This window comes from Protopterus annectens, chromosome 8.part0 (genome assembly GCF_019279795.1).
Source record: "Protopterus annectens isolate FY-2018-M chromosome 8.part0, PAN1.0, whole genome shotgun sequence".
NCBI lineage: Eukaryota > Metazoa > Chordata > Ceratodontiformes > Protopteridae > Protopterus > Protopterus annectens.
Window position 1 is genome coordinate 1837486127 of NC_056741.1, and position 18302 is coordinate 1837504428.

General features: G+C 39.8%; 1 protein-coding gene across 1 annotated transcript in view; it reads right to left on the reverse strand.

Annotated features, from left to right (window-relative positions):
• LOC122809665 (adhesion G-protein coupled receptor G5-like) overlaps positions 1-18302 on the reverse strand; it is a 472088-nt gene that overhangs the window by 34000 nt on the left and 419786 nt on the right. The window lies entirely within an intron of this gene.

An 18302-nucleotide genomic window follows, 5' to 3' on the forward strand; every position in this document is an offset into this window, starting at 1 on the left:
GTGCTAGCAGCCCAGGCAGTTACCACGACTCGCATATCTGGCACACCTCCATACTGTATCAGATGTTCACTAGGGGGGATATCCAACAGGGTAATTTACTGGGGGATGCAGGTTATTCACTGTAACTGTAGTTGATGACACCCATCAGAAATGCACACACAGTTGTAGGTTATATTATAATTAAGATATGAAATACTGTATTATTTAATGACTTTAAACTATTTAAATAGAAGTGAGACATAAATTGATACATATAAATTTTGTTTCATGTTCAAGTATAGTAAATGTTAGATATATGTGTTTAGCAAAACTAAGCAAATATTGATTTCCTTTTTATTTTACAATTCTTAATGATCTCCAATGAAATTAATGTGGAGCTCAAAGGGATCTTTTTTTTTTTTTTTTTTTGCTAAGGTATGAGGGATAATTCGATAGATTTTTTTTTTCTATCAGATTAGGAATGTTTTTCATTCCATATATAATAAGGGAAATTTTAGTTTGTTGGACTATTGTGTTACATATAATTGTTTTTGCATTATATTTTTTTCTTCTTTATTAGCCTGAACTAAAAACTAATTTAATTTATATTTTTCAATAAGAAAAATTAGACTGATAAAATCAATTAGTAATGACAGGAAATGTATACAATCACAAGATTATAGAAGGGTTTTGAGCATTATACATGGAATAAATAATCCTTAAACTCCACCTAAACATATGGATTTAACATTACTTACTTTAAACATTAATGGATTAACCAACCCAAAGAAAAGATCTAACTTACTAAGATACTTAAAATTAAATAAAGCACAAGTTATTTTCCTTCAAGAATCCCATTTTAAAACAGATGATAAACACATTTGGAATCCAAACAAATATTTAATGTTATCTCATTCCTCATATAAATAAAAACTAGAGGAGTAATGATTTTATGGAAGAAGAATATTATTACCCCCCCCCAAAAAAAAAATGATTTATAACCAGGAAGATAAGGTGAGGAGTCAGAAGGGGAACCAGCAGCTGCTGTGGGTGTAGGCAGACATAGGTGTGCTCAATATGCCCTTAAATTGGCTAAGATGCAACACATAGCACAATCATTCACAACCTAAGGGGCTAAAACCTTTCTCCTACACACATACATATAGTAACATTGATGCCAGGCAATGATCATAACCTTTACCTACCTATGTAATGGCTGTGTACTGCTAGCATCAGTCAAAGTCAGTCCTGAACTAAAACTGTTGCAACTGCTGAATTTACATGGTAAGTATTGAACCTGGAATGTATTGTATAATAATATGAATGACTGGCATATCCTTGTATGTTGTTACTTAGTAGTGTAAGCAAGTAAAAGGTATGTGATTTATACAGAAATAACCTTAACATGTGACAGCAGAGACTTATGTGACTTGCGTGTCCATTATTAAGTAGCAGGCCTCAGGCATCAATGATTCACACAGTCATATCTCTCAAAAGTAGTATCACTATACGTTTGCACTGGAAAATCATTAAAGAGAGTTGTGGTGCTTGCATTAAGGACTGTGTTCTGTAGTCTGTGTACTTAGATAAGTATGGGTTTTGTTCTCACTGCAGTCAAGTGTGTGTGTGTGTGTGTGTGTGTGTGTGTGTGTGTGTGTGTTTTGTCTAGACAGCAGATCACATATGTGCATCCTTCTACCAGGGATAGCACCCACAATGCTCCTGGACATTGGGCAGTCATCACTAAATGCAACCTTGGGTATTGACTAGCATTTCTATGTTATTACATTGGGATGAAATGGCTAGGCTTAAAATTACCTCAGAGTCGATAGCCTAGTAATGTTCTATGATCCTATGAGAGAAGTTAAAAAGTAATGTGACACATTTTAGTATCAGACTTCACAACCCTCAGACGCTCATTAACAATACTGATACAAAAACAAAAAAGTTATATCCTATCAACTGTCTAACTTTCTAAGACCAATATAAGTCAAAAGTACAATTACCAATTCAATATCACAAATGTAGATATACTAAGCACTAAGTCAGCTATGCACCCTGAGCATTACACACAAAGCTTGTGTATCCCCAAATCCAAAAGATAGAAAACAGGGATATGGCACAGTTATCATATGCACAGAGTGTTGTGTTGGGGGCAGGAAGCCTAGGCTGACACAACAGGTCAGTGAGTGTATGTGAGTAAGAAAGAGAACAGGCAGGCATTTGGATAAAGTAACACATGGCTAGTGAGACAAAATGAGTTTTAAGCTTCATTGCAGAACTATGTAACCAGTGTGTGTGTGTGTGTGTGTGTGTGTGTGTGTGTGTGTGTGTGTCTGTGTGTGTCTGTGTGTGTGTGTGTGTGTGTGTGTGTGTGTGTGTGTGTGTGTGTGTGTGTGTGTGCGTGTGTGTGTGTGTGTGTGTCTGTAGGGGTTCTATAGGTGAAATTGGGCTGTGGGTGTTTGCATGAACACAGCCAAGTTCTGTGCTAGCTCTATATCTTGCTATGTCAGAAGTACTGCCACTGTGGGACCATGATTGGGCATGGCCACATTGGCTAACAGCTGATGATGAAGCTGATCTACACCCACAAATATGCCGTCCCCTTCCCAGCAGGCATTCGCACACAGACACCGTTCATTCCAATTAGTCATTCATCAGATCCATTGAATCAGCAACATGGTGGAGGCAGTCATGCATGTCAGCTTGTGCCTCATTTACAACCCTAAGCATTTCTCTGGATGACCCATGGGAATATGCCTGTGCCTCCATGATGGCCCTAAACATATGTTTTGTGGCACAGGAACAGACACCTAGAGCACGTGGAGGATGGACAGCAGGCCTTCTCTGAGTACCCCTAACAACCCTACTATGTGGCACTTCTCCCACACATTGGCTACAACCAGAGTTAACAGGCAGTGAAGCCACAATAACCACAATTCCCTGTTCAATTGTCTTATCATCCACTTGGCCACTATCTTAAGCCTCACTCAAATAGGTAGGCATAGACCTACTTGCTGTGTCAGATGGAATTATAGGGGAATGGCTGCATGTCAACCTCATTGCCAGATTCAACCTCTCAACCCTCTGACTGTGCCTCTGTTTTTCCACCATCATCATCAGAGTCTGCTGATACTCTGACATCAGGTGGTAGAAGTCCCACACTTCCACTGTCAGAAGGACCTGTAATAATAAGCTACAAACACAGGAAGAATTAATACCTACAATACTATAGTCCAATATATGCTAACAAATGAACAGTGGCACCACTATTACAGATAGTATAGCAATACACACAACAGTCCTGACACCAACATCACACACTAAATATTTCTTTGAACTGCTCATCAGTGCTGACATAAACATGTTTGGCTTACCATGTGCAGATGATAGACTACTCCCTATGTTGGATGGTCATGGAATAAGTTAAACAGAAAGTAAGGACATCATCATCACCATCATCATCATCACAATTATCAGTAACACAGAGGGAAAAGCATTTTGCTCTTTATATACCCATTAACTATACTTTCAGCAAGAACTTGGATGACAAGTCCAACCTAATTCCCATGTGTAATCAATTAAAATGTGTTATTAACTGTAGGAATCTACAGTCCCCTCCAGACAATTTTTTGTTAAACAGGCCTAATGTATTGATGTAAATATTTTATTATACATACGTATTTACCAATGGAGATACATAAGCCTACCTGGAAGCTTCTCCTGGGACATACTTGTTGTCCCTGAAACAGTAGAACCAATGTCAATGACATGCTTTTCTGCACTTTCCTGGGAGCTGTCTGGATCCCTGACAGTGGACAGGAACTCTTCATCTGCTGTTAGTAGTGGCTGTGTAGCAGTCTCCCTGGTACCCATCTGGTCACGGGCCACTGCAGCTACTCTTCTCCATGCAGATGATATCATGTCAGTGGCCCCATGGCACACCTGATCATATGTCCTGCTGTAGCTGCCTGTTGCATTCATTTCTACAACTATCTGCTACCAAATTTGCATTCTGCCTGACATACCTCCATGTTCCCTCTCAAGCTGAAATACACCATGTCGCCTAAGAGCTTCCACAATTACCTGATTCTCAGTGTCACTGAAGGGTAGTATTCAGGGCTTGAGATGTCTGGGTGCCATAGTCCTATGTGTCCTAAAACAAAACAGAAGGATTATACATATAATTATCACATAACTAAAAAATACCTGTTCCTAGATAAAACAGAAGAGGTATCATTTCAGTATTACCCACTAGAAAAACGTAAAACAGTCTAGATATTTGAAATATGAACAAAACATTGTGTGGTTGTAACATATTATATTCACACACAAAGCAAGGCTGGATGCAAAACAAGGGAGAGTAACAGTAGCAACATATCCTTGTTTCTGCCAAAGCAGAAATCCATCCTTGCTCCCCCACCCCCAAAAGAACAGGCAAATGACACATTTGGCCAACAAACCATAAGTGAAATTCTAAACGTCCTGTCAAATGAACTGTCCTTGGAATGTCTACAGATTTCATACAGAACATTCCATTTTAAGCTATTGCCAATCATGTATACCTGTCAAATGCCCTGATAAGCATGTCCATGTCATCAGTACACCTCTAAGTAATGCATAGAGATAACAGGAGCATTTGCTAATTAATATATTTATATAAATATTAAACTGATTTTTCTTAAAGGACTTTTTGCCATCTGCAGTATATAGCTGAAAAATGCAATCAAACCTTCTCAAGTTCAGAAGTCTTCTGTGCAGATATATCCCAAAGTAATAGCCTCTTCTGTGTTCTCACCATAAACAAGTATCCTCACCTTCAGGTTTCCTATCACACGGTTGCCTTTTTATGGTGTAGATTCAGGGCTGTTAGCACTGTATAAATGCAAATGAGGTGTGAACTCATTAGAATTGCTGAATCCCAAACTTTTGGCTCCATGCTGCAAATGTAAACATAGTGCAAGCACTCTCTCAATGTTTGTTGCTAATGGATTACAAGTGTGAATGATTATTTGTAGGGAGAAGGAAAACACAACAGCAGTGCAGACTGCCCTACCTCCAGTGGGTGTGTTAGGTTAGACTTACAAAGTGTATAAGTAATTTTATCAAGGTTGGAAATGTAAGCACACAATTTACAGCTTCTGTTCAATAACATCCAACCTCCCCTTCTTGTCTTGACAACTGTATATTATTGCAATTTAATATCCTCACACATTTTAAGGACAAGGTTATAGAATGCCTTACAGACTGCATGTCTCAGATTACTGGTCAGATAAAGGATGAGCAATAAACACAGAGCGGTAAGGCTGAGCTGCATTTTTGCAAGCAATAGTCATAAATAGTTGTGTGATTACTCAGTGCACTACATATGAAATTTATACATTTACAAATAACTATGTGGTTTCTTAGTACTGTGGATGATGTTGCAGTGTGTTATATAAGAATTTCAGTTCCCTCCTGCAAAGCTGTTTGTTTAGCAAAGAGGGGTAAGGTACCCTTACTGTGTTCTGAAGGTTCATTAGAGTGAGAGTTCAAATCCAGACCTATGTAGGAATATTTTGTGTGTGCTAACAAACATTTTGTAATGTTTATATCATAGATTATTCATTTCAACTACTTTTCCCTTTTATTTTATTTTATTTATTTTTTGCCATTATTTGCTCAGTGAGTGGCTAAGCTCAAACAAGCCCTAATCTAAATGCTGGACATCTGAAAATCAAATAGAACTAGAATAACTTGCTTCAGGGACATCAACCTAGCCTGTGACATAAACAGAGCATGCTGGAGGGACAGATATATCTACCAGCTATTCCCGTTGCTCTGTATTTGGCTCCCACTGCATGTGAAACAGTGCTCCTCAATGCCCCTATTCAAATGCAAATTTGACAACTGGATGGGTGATTATAAATTCACCCAGGGGTGGCACCTATGTGCCTCATGCACAAGGGCAGTCGATGCTGATCATAAAATTGCTGTGCTAGCAAGGAATATCTAACTATGCTCAATAAGTATAATTGAATTTTTACACTGCTAGGCTTATAAAGACCCTTTGGCCATTAGCCTAGTAACCTCCTAGGAACTTATGTTGCTATGAACCTATGCAGGCATCCCATCTTCTCTCCTACCCCCAGTGCTGATGCCATGCACTATAAGCTGCCCTGCAGCCTTGTAAAAATCTGACTTGTGCTGTGGAACTTGTGTAAATTACTGAGTTTTATAGTCTGTGTACTTAGGGGTTCTGTTGTCACTGCAGTCAACTGTGTGTGTGTGTGTGTGTGTGTGTGTGTGTGTGTGTGTGTGTGTGTGTGTGTGCGCGTGTGTGCACGTGTGTGTGTGTGTGTGTGTCTAGCCAGAAGAGCAAAAGTGTTTATCCTACAGTTACTGCTCCAATCCCAGGAATTGATAGTATTGTGATACTTGCACATGCCTACACATCCATTTCATGCAGACCTCCCAACATCTTCTCTCCAACATGCATTGCTGATGTCATCCACTATAAGAAAGCCAGCAACCTTGTAAAAGTCATATTTGTGCCATGGTGCTTGATTAAACTACTGAACTCTGCAGTTTGTGTGCTCTGGTAGGGGTTCTGTTCTTACTACAGTCAACTAGGTTGTGTGTGTGTGTGTGTGTGTGTGTGTGTGTGTGTGTGTGTGTGTGTGTGTGTGTGTGTGTGTGTGTGTATACGCGCACTTGCTTGACATTACAAAGAGCCTTTTACACCAGCATGTGGGACACTGTTATTGCCATATTCTCCAGATAGTGCTGATGTCATCATCTATAAAGTGTTGTCTGAGACACTGCAAGTCAGATGTGAGCTGTGGCATTTGCCTTAAATACAGAGTTCTGTAGTTTGTGTACTTAGATAGGTAGGGCTTCTATTCTCACTGCTGTTAGCTTAGAGGTTTGTGTGTGTGTGTGTGTGTGTGTGTGTGTGTGTGTGTGTGTGTGTGTGTGTGTGTGTGTGTGTGTGTGTGTGTGTGTGTGTGTGTGTGTAAATGTGTCATTACAGAAAGCCTTTTACACCAACATGTGGGACATTGCTATTATCATATTCTCCTCACCAGACACTGCTGATGTCATCAGCGATATCTAATTTGTAGATGTGTATTATTCTCATCAAGACAGAGTCACAGACTTGCCTGGAGACCAGACAGTCACCTCATCCTATATGATACAGATTACAGTGATATGGCTTTCAGTCTATCCACATACATCATGGCATTGTTTCTAGGCCCTGTGTTTTCTTGGTGAGAAACCCCTGTGGTTTCTCCAGCTGCTGCAGGTTTCTGAAGAGGTACATGCAAAAGACAGCATTATACTTTTTTTAATTTCACCACATCTTTTGGGTTTCTAACGCCATGATGGGAATGGACCCCATTCTTTAGTCAAAGTACAATTAAAGTTTATGAAATTAGTATTGCTTCAATCTTTGATGTCAGCCAGGAATGGTCTTTGCAGCACACACAGTGTGCCCGGTAATGACTCCTTCTACAATTCCTATGGGGTTACATGGACTGGTAACATATCTAAATATGATTGTAGATTATTTTTTATACGACCAGTTGCTCCTACTTCTATTGAGATTGTCTGTGCAGCTTTCTTCCACATTGCTCTCATTTCTGCCTGCAAATCCTGATATTTTATGACTTTGTGTCTCTCTGTACACAACACACTGTAGTCATTGGGTGGGCTATTTCAATGATCAGTGCTACTTTTGTCTTCTTTTCTTGGGCCACTATATTCAGTTTTCTAGCATCTATCTTTTGAAATGTTGGCAATGGGTGATCCCATATGATGTAGACCATCATTTTCTATGATGCTTTGTGGCTCATGTTTCCAGTGTTTTTCAGCCACTTCAGTACCATAAAGTTTGCACAATCCCCAGTGCAACAATCTTGCCACATTATTATGTCTTTCGGTATACAGTCCTTCTGCCATTAGTATATCACAACCAGCAATGAGATGTGCAACTGTTTCTAATTCTGTTTTACAAAACCTACATTTGTCTGTTTCTCCCACATGTTCAATACATTTTGTAAACCAACCTGTTTGCAGCCCACTGTCTTGGGCTGCCAATATTAACTTTTCATCTCTTGGTTTGAATTCACCTCTCCTTAACCATTACTGCATTTGTTCCTGATCAACATGAGGTTCTTCCAGAAGTTTTCTATACCTGCTACTATATTTATGCATTTTCCACATTTCCTGCCTTCTCATCTGGCCCTTCAACTTACATTCTTTTTTTTGTTTGTTGGCACATTCAGTTACTACCTGATTTGCATCTATTTCTGGTCTGATTTCCATTCCTGCTTGATGCTGATATGCTTCTGCTAGATTAAGCATGGAAGTAATCTTAGATTTAGTCTGCTCATGTTTCAAAACTTTCACTACATTTGTGTCTTGTGAGGTCAACAGATATGTGTGGAGTCCCACAATTGCAGAGCTATACATGCAATCAGTTTCAAGGAGGCCCGTCCCACCTTTGGTACGGGGAATATAAATCATGGTATATGCTGATTTTTATAAATCATTTGGTGAGCGTGAAGCATCCTTCTTGTTTTCCTATCTAATCTATCCAACACATTTTGAGGCCAGTCAATCACTGCAAAACTGTAAGTTAGGACAGGAAGTGCAAACTGGTTTATAGCTTGAATTCTGTTCCTAGATGTCACTGCTGTTTTCAGGATTAATTTAAGTCTTCTGAAGTATTCCTTATTAACTTTTATTTGCATTTGTTCATGTTTTATTATTGATCTTTCATCAATTCCCAGATATTTATACACTCACTCTTGCTCACGTTCTTCTTGACCCAAACTGATGTTTTCATGATGCTGCTATTTTCCTGCTTTAAAGGCTACTTTTGCACACTTATCAAGACCAAATGACATTCTTATATCATCTGAAAAAGTTTTAACAACCTGCAGTTGTGCTTTCAGTTCCTCATCTGATGAGCTCTACAGTTTTAAATCATCGACAACGAGAAGATGAAAATTCTTTACATTTTGTTGTTTTCTAGGAGCCAAATCATAGCCATGGCCTACACTGTTAAGTAAACAGTTTAATGGATTAAGGCCAAGGCAGAATAGCAAGGGTGACAGAGTGTCACCCTGGAATATCCACCTTTGAATTTTTATCCCTGGGATAATAATTTGTCCTTTATCATGGCTTAATTGCAAAGTGGTCTGCCACTGTTTCATGGTCACTGTAATGTAGTTGATCAGTGTGGGGTGTATCATATACATTTTTAAGCACTCTTTTATCCGTGAATGAGAGACACTATCAAATGCTTTTTTGTAGTCAATCCATGCCATACTTAGATTCTTCTCTTTTTTACAGTTCTCCACTATGACTTTATTTAACAAAAATGATCCTTTGTTCCATATGACTTTCTTTTATTGCCCTTTTGCTCTACTGCCATAATTGAGTTTTCTTCTAAATGACTATAAACTATGTCAGCATCATTTTCCTATGTAGAGTTTATACATCGTCAGAAGGCAAGTTATTGGTCTATAATTTTTAAGGTCACTTGCAGGTTCACTCTTAAGTAGGAGCATTGTTTTTTCTGTTGTTAGCCAGGTTGGTGTTTGTTCTTGGTGCGCATATAAATAGTTCTTACTTATGACTAAATCTTCGTGCAAAGATGTTAATATTTTTAACCAGAAGTTCGGTACTGCATCTGGGCCTGAGTTTTCCAATTAGAGGCTTTTCTTAACTTTGTTTTAGTCTCTCTGGCTGTTACTTCATCCAATTTCATATCCTGTACCTTTAAACTTCTTATTCTTTCTTTTACTTCTTCTATCCATTTAGCACTTTGTTCTGTTCTGCAGGATCTTCATAGATACTTCTCCAAAATGTATCTATTTCTTCTTTTTTTGGCAGTCTTTCAATTCCTTTTACCTTATTTCCCAGTTCTCTATAAAAGCTTTTTGGGTTGTAAATAAATTGCTTATTTTGTACTTTTCCTTTATATTTATCTTCATATCTTCTACATTTTTCCACCTGTGCTGAAATTTTTAGTTTATTATTTGTGATAGTGCATGATAGAGCCTGGTCTGTTCTAATATTGCGCATTGCTTTTATCACATCTATATTTTTTAGTATTTTTGTTGATCTGTACCCTCTTCTATAGTCTTCCAACAGTGACACTTCTTGTCTTAATTGCTTTATAGTTTTCTCCATTCAATATTTCCATTATAGTATTTGATTTCTCCCCTTCCTTTACCTCACTACCCTGTGTTCTTGTGGTAGAACTTTATCAGTTATTAATTTAGCTGCACATTAATATATCCTATTTACTTTTGTTATATCACATGGATCTCTATGAACAGTCCTAATTACTATGTTCATTTGTTTTATCAGACTTTTGATATTTTGGGTTTTATTAACCTTCTATTTCTTTCTTGATCTATATACTGTTTTTCACAAATCTGTTGTATTAATGAACACAAATTTTCAATTGAAGCTTCTGACAGTTTTACGTGCGGAAGTATTTTTCTTTCCTCTAATTTCTCTCTTAATCATTTTGTATATCTTGTGTTTGGAAATTCTGGACTTTTTGCATAATAGTAACAATACATAATTTCTTTCTTATACTCAATAGTCTACTTTATCATCTTTAAGGCTCTTCTTTGGCCTATCAGTTTTTGTGATTTTATACTCTATATTAGTGTTCTGATGAGGTTCAAGTACAGTGCTGTATTATAATCCTCAGATCTGAATACAATGGCATGACCTATGATGTGCACAACATAGACTTTCAATACCAGTGTGGATACTTGGTGGTTGAAGTTCAAATTGCTACGCACATGTGTTCCCAATGCTTGCATCACTGGGTTTCAGAATAGCGGGACTGTTGCCAGTGCTGTAATTAGCAGGGAATTCCATTTTGTAGGAGGACAAAATGACATATTTTTGCATTTATTGTAGACCACGTGGCTTTGTCAGCTATCATTTCTCTGTATTAGCCTTTACTGAAGTATGTTATCATCATAGGTGGACTCAATAATTGTACCCACTATGACAGAATCAGCAAATGTGGTAAGCCAAAGGCTGTTTACTTTAGCCCAAACTGTCGAGAAATAGATTTCAAACAGTAAAGGGCCAAGCTTCAGATCCCCGTGGTGTGCCAGTGGTGACAGCTCTACTGGTACAGGTTGATTTACCAACTTTCACAGCATGTTTTCTGTCAGTGAGCCAATTGGTTACTTATTTAGTGACGTACGGCTTAATCCCCAGCTGGGAGAGTTTTTCAATGAAACATGTGTGGGGGATTGTGTTCAAACCCTAGACCAGATCGGGATAGCCAGTATGAACTGTTTTATTTTCATCCAGGCATATCACACAGAATCAATGGGCTGTGACAACATCACAGCTTGCCTATCACATGACTCATCACATACACTTTCTTGACATGGTTGAATACACATTTCAACACACCTTCTACACAGACTATGTTCCTGTAGAATGGTGTACATCTGCATGCAAACATTTGAGTTGGTGAAGGACAGCACCTGATGCATGCATGGACACATTCTGACTCTCATCTGTGAGGTAGACCAACATGTCATTATGGACCTTTTCTAAATGGACACTAGTAATATCCCAGCTGTGTGCAACAGCCTCAGTGAGTTGTTAATGCTGCATCATGTCTGTTACAACTGTTAGATGTCCTCAAAGAGGTCATAGAGAGCATGACACTATCATCCTTTTGAACTTGACAAGCCCAAGGCATATGACACAAATCCACACTGAGATATTCACTCATCAGTGTCAGATGTGGCCATAAACACCTATATCACCAAGTGGGTAGACAACTGTATCACATATATGGCATCTAAATATGCTGAAATGTGTGAAGTGACCTATATTTTAGGTCCAGTGTTCAGGTCCAGGGGTGAAAAGCTCCAGTTAGTACCTCTGTATAATATCCAAAATGGAGACAAGACATATCAAAGTACAATTGACAGAATTTGCATTACATCATTTAAATGTGAGTTATATACATCAGTATTGGATGAGAAAACAGTTTGTGGTACATTGGTATACAGTGGGCTATACTCACAAGAGTTATACAATCCAATAGTACATTAGAGGAATTAATGTAGACATGAGACGGTATAGATAGTAAGAAGGTGAAGGTGAAAAGATTGCAGTAATAGTAAGATCACAAGGTGAGTAAGTGTAGCATTTAGGCAATGAATAAAAGTAGGTATTAGAAGATTGGCTATATTATGATGTTAAAAGATATAGTTACTGTTTCTTTAATTAGCTAGGAAGATTTGTAGAGGAGACAGTAGAGAGTGAGATGCTATCTGTCAACTGATGGTGGAACATGAGCAGAGTGAATTGGTAAGGAATTGTTGTTTTAGGGTAGTTTTGAATAGAAGTAAGGCTGTAATGGAGGTAATGTTAACTGGCAGTTCATTCTAGATTTTACCTATGCAATTGGCAAATAGGGAGTCACCTGCTTGGTTTCTGGATAAGCAGGTTTTTATTTGTTGTTTGTTGGAGGAACATAGAGGTCTGTTGGTAACATAGGGTTGAAGAAGGGTTCATAAGGATGGTATTTTGTCTGGTTCTGGTTTCCCTGTGTTCATTCCTACAGTTCATCTGTGTGTGTCCCTATTCAATACACACACTTCCCCTGAGTGTTTATTTTATCAAACTCAGATCCAAAGTCTCTTGGGATGGAAAAATCTTCAGATCTGATCAGATATGTTGCAAGTCCTACCTCTGATCTGACAAAACATGCTCCAAGTACAAAGTCCCCCAGATCCTAAACCATTGCCATGGACTGTATATTCACCCAGCATGGATCAGGTCCCTTCCAGGGTGCCCTCCATATTTCTGGAGTGGCACTCAAAACCTCCTTCAGTGGTGTGCTCCCGTTCCTCCAGAAGTCTCATGGAGGCAGATGTGGAAAGGATGACGAGGAGATTCTTCATGGAGCAAATTCAGAAGGGAGTCCTCATGGTTCCTACCTCTTTGGGTCAGGAATACTGTCCATCTACCACCCCACAAATAATGCCTTCTCCAAATCAACCTGTGGTTTTAAAGTCCTCAGATCCAAGCATTCTGGACCCTTCTGGGTTGGATCTGGAGAGAGCATTGTCTTTGGATCAGACTGTTACTTTGAGTGCACCAGCCCTGACATCTTTGGATCCGGAGACTTTTGGAGACGAAGCTTCCAGGTTGGATGTGAAGGGACAGGATCGACCATGAGGTTTTCAAAACAGTCTCTTCCTCTCTGAGCTTCAGCTTTATACAGCTCAACTCCAGCTTCTGTCTCTGGTAAATTGCTTTCAGAGAGGAGGGATGTGGTTGGCCATAAACTCATTTTCTTGGTTCTGTTGACTTCCTTCTCTCTAAAGTGGTCTACCTTTAAGGTTCTGAAGAAGGTTTTCTCTGCTGTGGCAGGTCAGACAGGTCCTACCCCCTCAGATCCTACCTTGACGTCTCAGATGACTTTGCATCATGAAACTCAGCATTCTACTCTATGGGGACAGCCAGCCCAAAGTTTCCAGACTACCTAGCTGGGTATTGTAATCTCTTCTGATACTTTGCTGGATCAGCCCACTGAAGAATTCCCTAGGAAGGGGACATATAAGAGGAGGCACTTGGACTTTCCTTGAGCCTATCACTGAGGATACTGACTTTAACATGATGGTGAAGCATTCACAAGTCACCACTCAATGATACCCCCTTTGGAGAAATCCTACAGATCTTTAAACAAAAGGGTGGTTGGTCTGCCTAAAACCAGACTCCTGAGGAAGGCAGCTTTTGGAACTGCGCTGTCTACCTCCTGGGTTACTCCACCCACTGAAGAACTTATTGATTTGGTTTCTAAGCGGGAGTGGAAGGAACCTGATATGATTGAGCCAATCCCCAAGAGACCAGACAGTATTCTGGCCCCACTGGTAGGAAGACAGCATTCAAGTAAAAGGGTACCAGTTGATGCAATGGTCGTGGTGGCAGCTACAAAGAAAGAACTCATGGAACAGACTGCCACTGTCCACCCCCACATACAGAATCTAGGGCACTGAACAGATTTGGGAAGTGGGTTTATGATTCAGAGACTTTTGCTCTCAGAGCGCTGAACTACTTGGCACACTTTACGAGATGGCAAAGGGACTTGATTAAGTAACTTTCAAACTTCCTTTTAGAGGCCACTACTGACAAGGCTCAAACCTCTGTGTTCTCACAGTTGGCTATCCTTCAATTTATTGTAAATTCCTCCATGAGGCTTATCTTGTATGCTGCAAAGGGTGCCTCAAGGGTCATGAGTTCAGGTATTTAGATCAAGAGGCATGCCTGGATACACCTGTATGATTGTGTGTCGTTCATCAATGCTCCCTTTGACGGCTCTTCCTTGTTTGGCCCCAAGACACACTCTTCAGGTATGAGAAAGATGGAAAGACCTTCTCTGCAGTGGGCATGCACTTTTCAATCCCTCAAAGGACCTTTTCCAGGAGTCAATGGGGAGATCGAAAAATGTGGTTCATGAAGTGTCAGGGTCCTTTCCAGGATGTGTATGGAGGTAGTTCCCCCAAAGGCAGAGGGGGAGTGATAATAGTAGAAGACAACCTAGTGGCAAAGGAGGCCTCTCAAAACCAAAGGTCTAGAGATACATTTTTTTGACAGACCCTTTCAGCATTTCTGAAGGGATGCCCAATTGCCTTCCTCTGGAGGTAGTTGCGGGTCACTTATGTCTGAACCAGGAAGCCCAGCTAAACATAACACAAGACACTTGGGTGCAGAAAATTATTTCCAAATGTTAAATTATTCCCTTTTCCCTGCCACTTCTGTTACTCAGGAAAATCCCAGATGCTCCACCCAATCAGTGAAAAGCAGCATCACTAGAAATAGAAAAGTTGCTAGAGAAAAGAGTCATCCAAGAGGTCCCCCCAAGACCAAATAGAATCTGGAACTTACTCAAGATTCTTTGTAGTGCCAAAGAAGTCAGGGGACTGGAGAACAATTTTAGATCTCAGTGTGTCGAACATCGGTTCAACACACCAAGTTCCGGATGGTTACTGTTGAGTCCATTCTGCCATATCTGAACAAAGACAACTGGATGTGCTTGACAGACCTTTAGGATGTGTGCTATCACATAAAAATGAACAGATGATCCAAAAAGCACTTAAACGTCTGACTGAGGGCCAGTCATTACCAGTTCAGAGCACTGACCTTTGGCCTCACCAAAGCCCCCAGGGTGCTCACCAAGTGTATGGCAATGGTAGCAGCTCACTTGAGACTGCAGGGCTTTTAGGTGCTTCCATACTTAGATGACTGGCTCATTACCACCCCAACCAGGCATTAACTGGTACAAGCATGAGACCAAGTGTTGAAGACTTGTTCAAATCTTGGAATAATCATCAGTTACAAGTCACACCTAAAACTGAACCAGACATTGGAATTCATAGAGCAATGTTCAACACAGTATGCAAAGAATATGGAATCAGTTCAGGAAAATAAATTACAGTACCAGAATTTCAGCCAGATTAATTCTGCACGGCCTGGAGTCAATGTCCGTGGCAATAATTTTAGTTCCTTTAGCAAGGTATCACATGACGATTCTGCAATGGATGCTAATAGCACAATGGTCAGTGCTTTCTCAACCCATGTAGGCAAAGATAAGAATAACTTGGGTATGCAGATGGTGTCTTTCCTAGTGGATGCAGTCACAAAAACTGTTACAAGGTCATCCTTTCATTCTCCCTAGCCCAAAGCCATAGTGACCACTGACAGTTCCCATATTGCATGGAGGGGGCATCTTCTGGGGAAGATAGTTCTAGGAACTTGATCCCCAGAAGAGACCAACTTTGTATATCAATGTTCTGGAAATGAGATCAGTGCTTTTGGGGTTGCAAGCATTCCAAAGTGCTCTCCCTCTCAGGACAATTACAATCCAAATGGACAGCATGTGAGTAGTTTAGTACATCAACAAACAAGGGGTCAGCATATCTTACCCCATGTGTCAAGAAGCCCTATGGGTGTGGCAATATCTTCCAACTGCTTTCTAATTGCAATGCATATTCTGGGGAAGTCCAATGTGATAGCAGACAAACTGAGCAGGTCCATCTTACTACCTCACAAGTGGTCTCAACAACAACGTGACAGAAATAATTTTCTGTCATGGGGGCAGCTAGGTTGCCATCTTTTCGCATCTCCCCTAGTGCAGCAGCTTCTTTGGCCTAATCTCTCCATGAGTGGAGTCACTGAGGGATGCGCTGCTCCACACTTGCTCCCTGGTGTTCTATATGCTTATCTTCTGAGTCCTTTATTTCCCAAATTTCTTCAGAAAGCAGCCAGGTTGAAGAAAGTAATCCTCATTGCACCTTGCTGGCCTTGACAAGTTTGGTTCCCATTCCCTTGGCCTCATCTTCTGTAACCACCTTGGATTCTGGATCCAATTCCAGACCTTCTGTCTCACCCAACAGGCATGGTTCACCTAGATATCTCAAATCTCAAGCTAACTGCGTGGTTTCTCCAATTCCCTTAATAGTCAGCAACAAATGCTCTCTTCGCCTATCCGTTCTACACATTCATCTTCCCATAAACCTTCTGCTAGGAAACTCTACAGAAGTAGATGGAGAAGATTTGTTTATTAGGCAGAGAAGAATCAGACAAACCCCTTCTCAGCTCTAATTCATTCTGTTTTTGAATTTTTAGTGAGTTTGTTTAATAAGGATGCTAGTTCATTGACTATAAAAGTTCATCTCGCAGCAACATATAACTTTTATGTTCGGGTTCAAGAGTCTTCCCTGGCTTTCTCTAAACTGTGCAAAGCCTTTTTCAAAAGCTACTCTTCTACTAAGACCCTCTTATAAAGATCCCATACCACCATGGAATTTAAATTTGTTACTGCAAGCCTTAATACATTCTCACATTGAACCAGCAGGTAAATGTGTTCTAAAATTTCTGACCTGGAAAACTGTCCTTTTAGCTGCTAGTACATCTGCTAGAAGAATTTCAGAACTTCAAGCATTATCGTCTAAGCCCTTATACTTGATTTTTCATAAGGATAGGGTCACCTTATGTACCAATCCTTCCTTCCTACCTAAAGTAGTGTCAGAATTCAACATTAACCAAGGCGTTAACCATTGAAAAGATTCTTCCCAAATTTTACAAATAAAGGAGAATATATGCTGTACTTACTGGATGTTATTAGACAGTCACATTTCTACCTGCACAGAACAAAAGAGGTTAGAAAGACAGATCAGCTATTTGTTTCCTTTGCTCATAATAAGTTGGCCAAGTCAGCTGCAAAGGTAACTCTGGCTAGATGGTTGACAGATTGCATTTCATTTATCTACAGCAAATTGAATCTTCCCTTACCAAAACCATTAAAGGCACATCCAACTAGGTCTATGGCTACTTCCACTGTATTTCATTCTAAAGCCTCTATGGATGATATATGTGCAGCTGCAGCTTGGTCAAATCCTCATACTTTTATCACTTACTACAAACTAGACCTGGTGTCCAGGGAAAAAGCAGCCTTTGGCTCAACCGTACTCAGGAATATACTTCCTTAGAGTCCACCCAGGAATTTAGGTAGCTGGGGACTGTGTCCCATCCATTGAGGAATGAGTGAAAATTGACAACATCAGATAAGGAAGTTATTCACTTACCATAATGTTCCATCTGTGTTGTCCATTTTCATTCTTCCTCAACTTCCCATCCTCCATCCCGCTCCATTTCTCACAAATGACTTCTGGAGGAATTAAACTTTTAGGAACATCACACATCCCTTTTGCCGAACTCCAGTTATGGCAATTCTTTTATAGGTTCTTTCTCTCAAGTTGTAAATAAGATCTGAGAGATTTTAGGCATAGTACATTATGGGCAGGAACGGAGCTTGAGAGTTTGTCGGATGCCACAAGCTAGTGTAACAGCTGAGTTGGATCCGAGTGTCAGATCCATACCCAATCTGTTGAGGAAGAATGAAATTGGACAACAGAGATAGAACATTATGGTAAGTACACAACTTTGTTTCTGTCATATCACTGGGATGATCTCAGGACTGATGTCATGCAATAATTATACACATTTGAGTTCAAACTTCAAATCCTTCAGTAAATACATATTTTCACACAAACCCTGTGTTATTCTAGCACATTTCCATGTTTAAAAGAGCAAATGTGTAAAATCTCTCCCTATTTCTGGGTCATTGTCCACCTATTATAGTTCATAGGTTCATAGTTTAGTACTAGGCTAACTGCCCTTGTGGGCCATTTTAAGCCTAGCCAATTACCCCAAGTGAGAATCAAACCCTGAATCTTGTGTCTGTAAGGTAAACACCTTAACCATTATGCCACCCT